Genomic DNA, 10,102 nt, shown 5'->3' on the forward strand with positions numbered 1-10,102 from the left:
ATATGTGCCACATCTTCTTTATCCATTCATCTGTCGATGGACATTTAGGTTGCTTCCATGTCCTGGCTATTGTAAATAGAGCTGCAATGAACATTTTGGTACATGACTCTTTTTGACCTATGGTTTTCTCAGGGTATATGCCCAGTAGTGGGATTGCTGGGTCGTATGGTAGTTCTATTTGTAGTTTTTTAAGGAACCTCCATACTGTTCTCCATAGTGGCTGTATCAATTTACATTCCCACCAACAGTGCAAGAGGGTTCCCTTTTCTCCACACCCTCTCCAGAATTTATTGTTTGTAGATTTTTTGATGATGCCCATTCTGACTGGAGTGACATCTCGGGATTTCTGGAGCTTGTTTTCTGGGCTGTTTCTGCCAGAAGAGTTTGTGGCAGTGGGACAGGCGAGCTGAGGCGATGCCAGGGACTGACTCTTCTATTTCTGTCTCCTGTGCTGCTTGTTATCTCAGCTTCAATCTGTCTCATCACCATCCAGCTTCCTTGGTTGTTTTTTTGCCTTCCCATTGCACTGTGACCTCTCCAGCCCTTTTTATCCCCCTCCTGGATCTTTGAGTTGAGCATTATTCTCCCAGTCGCATCCTTGCATGTAAGGAAGCTCGATAGTTTGGTTAGTCTTTGTGTGCCATGCCATGCTCTCGGCTCAGATGCTCCTCCAAGTCTTGGTGGGGACGGTGGGGGGCAGTGAGAGGTTGTGTGGGGAGATGGTGAGAATCTCAAATCACAGGGCAAAGTGAACTTTTTAATAAATGGTGCTGAGCCAAATGGAAAGCCATTTGGAGAAAGTTGAGATTAGATCCATACTTAATGCCATATGCAAGAATAAACTCCAAGTGAATCCAGGGTCTAAGTGTTAAAAATGAAACCATACTAATACTAAAAGGAAACATGGGTGAAACATCCAGAGGCAATAAAGACTGATAAATTTGACTACGTATGAAAAAAATTGCTTGGCAAGAAACACCAGTCAAAAGACTGGAAGAAGATATTTACAGCACATATCATAGACAAAAGGTTAATAATATTCCTACTATAAAGAATTGTCAAGGGATTAAAAACCTGATAGTAAAACTGGGAAAAGAATTGAACAGACAAACTCTCACACAAAGGTATAAAAATGACTCTTAAACATGAAAAAAATGTTGAAACTCACTTCAAGATCAGAAAAATATAAATTGAAACAATATTGACATAACATTTGTCATTTCTTAGGTTGGTAAAAAATAAGTACGCCACCACAACCCACCAGGCAAGGCTGTGTGGAAACAGGTCCTCTCATACACAGCTGGTAGGAATGCAAACTGATTTAGTCCTCCTTGAGGGGAATTTGTCAGTGTTACTTGTCATGTAATTTGTCAGTGTTACCTGTCATGTAAGAAAAGAGTGTAAGAAAAATAGACATGTGTCTGCTCATTTGTACATAAGGAAAAATGAGCCAGAATCTAATGAATTGCTTATTTACAGAGAGTGGAAAGAAGAGGGAAATGATAACAGGTTATAAAGGATGAAGAGGATGGGATACTTCTGAGTATCTCATTTTGTGTATCTGACTCTTAGAACCATATAATGTTTCTGATTCCCAAATCATGATTAAAATCAACCAGGAGATAAGGGAAATTTAACATGGAATACAAACTAACAAAACCTATTTCAGATGAAAACCTATTTCAAATAATACAACCACACTGAAGTGGGTGGGGAAAAAAAATAAAATTACAGTATTTTGATGGGGTACTATAAAGCAACAGAAAAAAGGAACTGCACACAAATACTGAATGTACTCTAATTAGTCAATTAGTTTTTTTCACAGGAGTAGCAGTTAGCAATTTTGAAAGTATTTCATGTGTATATTAGGATTGAGAAAATGAATAAGTATATTATGGACACTGAGAGCATAGGGGCATACTGAAAGGACACAGGAACCAACCTGAGCTCTCAGTGGCCAAATCTTGGACAACTTGAGCAAGAAAAGAAATATTGACAGTAATGGGTTATAATCCATTGAATAAACATCGTTGAGTCCATACACAACAGAATCCCAATTAAATGTAGAAGAAATGGCAAAAATGGGGGAAAAAAACATCATTAGGCAAATGCCATTGTAAGAATTGTTGCAGAAAAGAAACATCTATGTGTGCTAAAATTATTGGATAAACGTATGATGAGAAACAGGATTTTGCATGGTCTCAAGATGTCTCCTTACAGGATACAATTACAAAGGGGAAAATATAGTGGAGAAACCTGGCAGACACCACTTAACCAAGTGGTCACATTTAACATTACCAGTAATAAGACATACTGACATCGTGCACTTCCCAATATGGTGCACTGATAAAGGACAGTGACACTTCTCTGGTACTGCCCAAAACGTATAATCTCAATTTCATCACAAGAAAGATCACACAAACCTATATTGAGAAACAATACAAAATAACTGGCTAGTCGTCTTCAAAAGCATCAGGGCCATGAACAGTAAGGGAAGACTGAGGAACAGTCACAGATCAGAAGAGAATATAGAAAATGTGAGAACTTGGATTGGATACTGGATTGGAAAAAGGACCAGAATAGGATTTCACCAGTGTTAATTACTTAGTTTTGATCACTGTGCTCTGTTTGGGTAAGATGTTAACATTATTGAAAGCTAGGTGAAGGGTATATGGGGATTCTATTATTTTTGCCACTTTGAAGTTTTTTGAAAATAAAAAATTGTAGAGAAGCAAGAAGAACTACAATCCTGCAGCCTGTGGAACAAAAACCACATTCACAGAAAGAGAGACAAGATGAAAAGGCAGAGGGCTATGTACCACATGAAGGAACAAGATAAAACCCCAGAAAAACAACTAAATGAAGTGGAGGTAGGCAACCTTCCAGAAAAAGAATTCAGAATAATGATAGTGAAGATGATCCAGGACCTCGGAAAAACAATGGAGGCAAAGATCGAGAAGATGCAAGAAATGTTTAACAAAGACCTAGAAGAATTAAAGAACAAACAGAGATGAACAATACAATAACTGAAATGAAAACTACACTAGAAGGAATCAATAGCAGAATAACTGAGGCAGAAGAACACATAAGTGACCGGGAAGACAGAATGGTGGAATTCACTGCTGTGGAACAGAATAAAGAAAAAAGAATGAAAAGAAATGAAGACAGCCTAAGAGACTTCTGGGACAACATTAAACGCAACAACATTTGCATTATAGGAGTCCCAGAAGGAGAAGAGAGAGAGAAAGGACCCAAGAAAATATTTGAAGAGATTATAGTCGAAAACTTCCTTAACATGGGAAAGGAAATAGCCACCCAAGTCCAGGAAGCACAGAGAGTCCCATACAGGATAAACCCAAGGAGAAACACGCCGAGACACATAGTAATCAAATTGGCAAAAATTAAAGGCAAAGAAAAATTATTGAAAGCAGCAAGGGAAAAATGACAAATAACATACAAGGGAACTCCCATAAGGTTAACAGCTGATTTCTCAGCAGAAACTCTACAAGCCAGAAGGGAGTGGCATGATATACTTAAAGTGATGAAAGGGAAGAACCTACAACCAAGATTACTCTACCCCGCAAGGATCTCATTCAGATTTGATGGAGAAATCAAAAGCTTTACAGACAAGCAAAAGCTAAGAGAATTCAGCACCACCAAAACAGCTCTACAACAAATGCTAAAGGAACTTCTCCAAGTGGGAAACACAAAAGAAGAAAAGGACCTACAAAAACAAACCCAAAACCATTAAGAAAATGGTCATAGGAACATACATATCGATAATTACCTTAAATGTGAATGGATTAAATGCTCCAACCAAAAGACACAGGCTTGCTGAATGGATACAAAAACAAGACCCATATATATGCTGTCTACAAGAGACCCACTTCAGACCTAGGGATACATACAGACTGAAAGTGAGGGGACGGAAAAAGATATTCCATGCAAACGGAAATCAAAAGAAAGCTGGAGTAGCAATACTCATATCAGATAAAATAGACTTTAAAATAAAGAATGTTACAAGAGACAAGGAAGGACACTACATAATGATCAAGGGATCAATCCAAGAAGAAGATATAACAATTATAAATATATACGCACCCAACATAGGGGCACCTCAATACATAAGGCCACCGTGAACAGCTATAAAAGAGGAAATCGACAGTAACACAATAATAGTGGGGGACTTTAACACCTCACTTACACCAATGGACAGATCATCCAAAATGAAAATAAATAAGGAAACAGAAGCTTTAAATGACACAATAGACCAGATAGATTTAATTGATATTTATAGGACATTCCATCCCAAAACAGCAGATTACACGTTCTTCTCAAGTGCGCATGGAACATTCTCCAGGATAGATCACATCTTGGGTCACAAATCAAGCCTCAGTAAATTTAAGAAAATTGAAATCATATCAAGCATCTTTTCTGACCACAACACTATGAGATTAGAAATGAATTACAGGGAAAACAATGTAAAAAACACAAACACATGGAGGCTAAACAACACGTTACTAAATAACCAAGAGATCACTGAAGAAATCAAAGAGGAAATCAAAAAATACCTAGAGACAAATGACAATGAAAACACGATGATCCAAAACCTATGGGATGCAGCAAAAGCAGTTCTAAGAGGGAAGTTTATAGCTATACAAGCCTACCTCAAGAAACAAGAAAAATCTCAAATAAACAATCTAACCTTACACCTAAAGGAACTAGAGAAAGAAGAACAAACAAAACCCAAAGTTAGCAGAAGGAAAGAAATCATAAAGATCAGAGCAGAAATAAATGAAATAGAAACAAAGAAAACAATAGCAAAGATCAATAAAACTAAAAGCTGGTTCTTTGAGAAGATAAACAAAATTGATAAACCATTAGTTAGACTCATCAAGAAAAAGAGGGAGAGGACTCAAATCAATAAACTTAGAAATGAAAAAGGAGAAGTTACAACAGACACCACAGAAATACAAAGCATCCTAAGAGACTACTACAAGCAACTCTATGCCAATAAAATGGACAACCTGGAAGAAATGGACAAATTCTTAGAAAGGTATAACCTTCCAAGACTGAACCAGGAAGAAACAGAAAATATGAACAGACCAATCCCAAGTAATGAAATTGAAACTGTGATTAAAAATCTTCCAACACACAAAAGTCCAGGACCAGATGGCTTCACAGGTGAATTCTATCAAACATTTAGAGAAGAGCTAACACCCATCCTTCTCAAACTCTTCCAAAAAATTACAGAGGAAGGAACACTCCCAAACTCATTCTGTGAGGCCACCATCACCCTGATACCAAAACCAGACAAAGATACTACAAAAAAAGAAAATTACAGACCAATATCACTGATGAATATAGATGCAAAAATCCTCAATAAAATACTAGCAAACAGAATCCAACAACACATTAAAAGGATCATACACCACGATCAAGTGGGATTTATCCCAGGGACACAAGGATTCTTCAATGTATGCAAATCAATCAATGTGGTACACCATATTAACAAATTGAAGAATAAAAACCATATGATCATCTCAATAGATGCAGAAAAAGCTTTTGACAAAATTCAACACCCATTTATGATAAAAACTCTCCAGAAAGTGGGCATAGAGGGAACTTACCTCAACATAATAAAGGCCATATACGACAAACCCACAGCAAACATCATTCTCAATGGTGAAAAACTGAAAGCATTTCCTCTACGATCAGGAATGAGACAAGGATGTCCACTCTCACCACTATTATTCAACATAGTTTTGGAAGTCCTAGCCACGGCGATCAGAGAAGAAAAAGAAATAAAAGGAAAACAAATTGGAAAAGAAGAAGTAAAACTGTCACTGTTTGCTGATGACATGATACCATACATAGAGAATCCTAAAAATGCCACCAGAAAACTACTAGAGCTAATCAATGAATTTGGTAAAGTTGCAGGATACAAAATTAATGCACAGAAATCTCTTGCATTCCTATACACTAATGATGAAAAATCCGAAAGAGAAATTAAGGAAGCACTCCCATTTACCATTGCAACAAAAAGAATAAAATATCTAGGAATAAACCTACCTAGGGAGACAAAAGACCTGTATGCAGAAAACTATAAGACACTGATGAAGGAAATTAAAGATGATATCAACAGATGGCGAGATATACCATGTTCTTGGATTGGAAGAATCAATATTGTGAAAATGACTATACTACCCAAAGCAATCTACAGATTCAATGCAATCCCTATCAAATTACCAATGACATTTTTTACGGAACTAGAACAAAAAATCTTAAAATTTGTATGGAGACACAAAAGACCCCCCCCCCAAAAAAAAGTTGTAAAAAGATACTACTGAAGTTTCTCTATGACAACTGAGAAGTGTTATGAAATAGAAGCTTATCGGGAATGGCAGAGCCTGGGTCAGTGGGTGAAGCCAGGGAGGGTTTTCCTGAGGACGTGATAACTGAGATCTGACAAATGAGTAGGAATTAAGTAGGTAGAGAGAGGGGGAAAGAGTTCAAAGTGGAGGGAATAGCATATGCCGAGGCCCTGCAGCAAGGAGGAGCTGATATTTGGAAACTGGACAAAGGCTGGTGCGGATGGAGGGAAAAGGTGCCAGAAGAAGTGAGAGAGGTGGGGAAAGACCAGATCACAGGGCCTGTTCACGTGTGAATCTCCCTGACCGGCAAGTCCAACTTCCTAAGTTATGGTCCACCTGAAAATTTTCCCTTTAGAAAATTTTCAGTGCAATTTCATAGCAGTGCAATTTCATTTCCAAGTGGTGTCAGATGCCAGGGAGAGGTTCTGCGCTCCCCCGCCCCCCTTTTTATAACCTTAGAGCTCAGATCAGGGAATTGCTTGAGGCGCTCCTTCGTGGGTTTGAGTCAGGCACTGTCTGGACATTGTTTGCTAGTCACAAATCTTGTGAATCTTTAGAGAGTCCTCTGTCAGTTTCATTCCCAGGGTCATGGTGGCTTACACGCCACTCATGTCACTTGTGTCCACTTGGTAGCCAACTCTTAATGCCTCAGTTTCTCATGGGCAACTTCTTCCCCACGCAGGGCTTGTGTTGCTTAGCAATCTCTACTCTCTCATTCCTCTTTCTTCCAATGGGTTGTTGAAGATCTGAATTCAGCCTCTCCTTAGAGTGATTTTGTATATCATTCCCCTCAATGCCCCAACCACAGTCCATCTCAGTCATGTTGAGACAGATAACGTTCGTGGAGTCAAGAAATGCAGTGGGAGATGATTCTGAAGGTTCCAGGGGTCAGGAATCCCCCTACAGCCTCTGTATCCTCCCAGACATCTCTATTCCAACTACCAGGTCCCAGTTTTTGCCAAAGAAGCACAGGGCAGCAGAAAATTCAGTACACATTGATGAAACTGGAAAGGCCAATTTGGGTCCTGTCAGTGCTGGCTGCAGTCAGTAAGTGTGTTCTGTACCAGTCATATGGTGGCCTGGGTTTCCTTGTCTGGTAGCTTACCTCCCTCATCTGATTTTGCAGAATGCCCCATTCTGCATTCAAACCTTAGTGCCAGGGTTGGCTATCCACCATCTGCAGATTGTTCAATGCCACAAGAAGCAAACATTCTTGCGTTCCTTTTTCCAGAGCTTCTTTTGCAACCCAGGGCCTATTTGTTTCACTGGGTTTGTGATTGCTCCTGAAGTTGCATGCAAAAATTAGTATGTATACATATATGTGAATTTTATGGAAGGAGGATCCATGGATTTCATTAGAATCAACAAGGTGTATGACTCCTCCAAAAGTTATAAACCACTGCCTTATATGCATTTTATTGTTATATATTCTATAGTAAGGCTTCCATATATTCCCTAAAGCCTCACCTGCTCCAGGCTCATGGTCTGGGTCCCCCAGGAGCAAAGATCTTATTATTGGCATATAGCTTTCTTATGTAGTGATAGGATGCTCCTCTCCACCTCCCTTTCCTTCATGATGCCATAGCTACTTCACATCTCCTCTGAGAGGTTGTTGCTTGACATCCGACCACTGGTAAATGAATGAAGACGCATTGCAGGATGAGAACTCTCCTAACCCCAGCTGGGATTCCTGTTATTTAGGCCATAGAACCAATCATCAAATAGAAGGTGAGGTTGAAAAGTGATGTTACCTAGAAGTACTCATTATACTGTAAATTTATGCTTTGCCTACTTTCCTGTATGGGAATTATAGTTCACTATAAAATGTTTTTAAAAAGTGGTGCTTCCATTAGAGCGAAACAGATCATTAAAATTTTCCCTCACATGAAGTTTCTTTAGTTATAAAATCAACACAGGGACTTCCCTGGTGGTTCAGTGGTTGAGAATCTGCCTGCCAATGCAGGGGACATGTGTTCGATCCCTGGTCTGGGAAGATCCCACACGCCATGGAGCAACTAAGCCCATGCGCCACAACTACTGAAGCCTGTGCGCTGCAACTACTGGGCCCACGTGCCACAACTACTGAAGTCTGCGTGCCTAGAGCCCGTGCTCCACAACAAGAGAAGACACTGCAGTGAGAAGCCTGCGCACCGCAACAAAGAGTAGCCCCCGCTCACCGCAACTAGAGAAAGCCCGCATGCAGCAACAAAGACCCAACACAGCCAAAAATAAATAAATAATAAAATCAACACATTATTGTTAAAATTGCAACAACACAGGTAAGCAAAAAAAAAAACCAAAAAAAAAAACCCATAAAATTTCACTCATAACTGAACCCACTTGGAGAAAATTCCTGTAACATTTTATGTTGTGCATATCCTTCAAAACTGTTTGGCTATATGCATATGACTGCTTTTTTAAAAGGAACCAAAATGGCATCATGCTTCACATTCTATTTTTCACAGCTTTGAGTTATAATTGTTATATAATAAAACTGTACATACTGTATAATTGAATAAAATTTGACATATATATACACACCTGGGAAACCATCCTCACAATCAAAATAGTGAACATATTATCCATCACTTATGAAAGTTTCCTCATGCCCCTTCTCACCTCTCTCACCTTCAAGCAACCAGATTTGCTTTCTGTCCCTACAGACTAGGTTGCATTTTCTAAACTTTTATATGAATAGAATGACACAATTTGTACCTGTTGTTTTTTGTTTTGTTTTTTTAAATCTGGATTCTGTCATTCAATATAATTATTTTAAGATTCATCCATGTTATCGTGTGCACCAACAGTTTGATCCTATTTATCACTGAGTTGTATTCCACTGCTTGGATATACCATAGTTTGTTTATCCATTCACCTGTTGATGGGCATTTTGGTTGCTTCCCACTTTTTGCTACTGTAAATAAAGTTACCATAAACATGTATGTACAAGTCTTTTTTTTTTTTTTTTTTTTGGCTGCACCACACGGCTTGTGGGATCTTAGTTCCTCAACCAGGGATTGAACCCATGCCCTTGGCAGTGAAAGCTTGGAGTCCTAACCACTGGACCACCAGGGAATTCCCTGTACAAGTCTTTTTATAGGTAGAAAGTTCCTTTTCTTTCAGGTAAATATCTTGAGATAGAATAGTTGGATCATATGACAGGTGTGTGTTGAACTTTTAAAGAAACTACCAAACTGTTTATCAAAGTGGTTTCACCATATCCATCCACAATAGCAGCATATGGGAGTTCCAGTTTCTCCACATCCTTGCCAACACCAGTATGGTCAGTCTTTAAAATTTTAGTCATTCTAACAGGTATAGAGTAATATCTCATCGTGGTTTTAATTTGAATATCCCTAAGTACTAATGATGTTGGGACATCTCTTCATATGCTTATTTACCATCCATATGTCTTCTTTGGTGAAGAGTGCATTCATATTTTTTTGCCCGTTGAAAAAAATAAGTTTTTTCTAATTGTTGGACTTTGAGAGTTCTTTACGTATTCTGGATATGAGTATCTCATTAGACACAAACTTCACAAAGATTTTCTCCCACTTGGTGGCTTTTCTTTCCATCCTCTCAACAGTGCCTTTTGAAGAATAAAGGTTTTAATTTTAATGGAGTCCATTTTAGCAATTTCTTCTTTTATGGATTGTGCTTTAGGTGTTATATCTAAGAAATCTTTGCCTAGTCCAAGGGTCACAACATTTTTCTCTCCTATATTTTCT

Source organism: Balaenoptera acutorostrata, chromosome 2, assembly GCF_949987535.1.
Source record: "Balaenoptera acutorostrata chromosome 2, mBalAcu1.1, whole genome shotgun sequence".
Classification (NCBI taxonomy): domain Eukaryota; kingdom Metazoa; phylum Chordata; class Mammalia; order Artiodactyla; family Balaenopteridae; genus Balaenoptera; species Balaenoptera acutorostrata.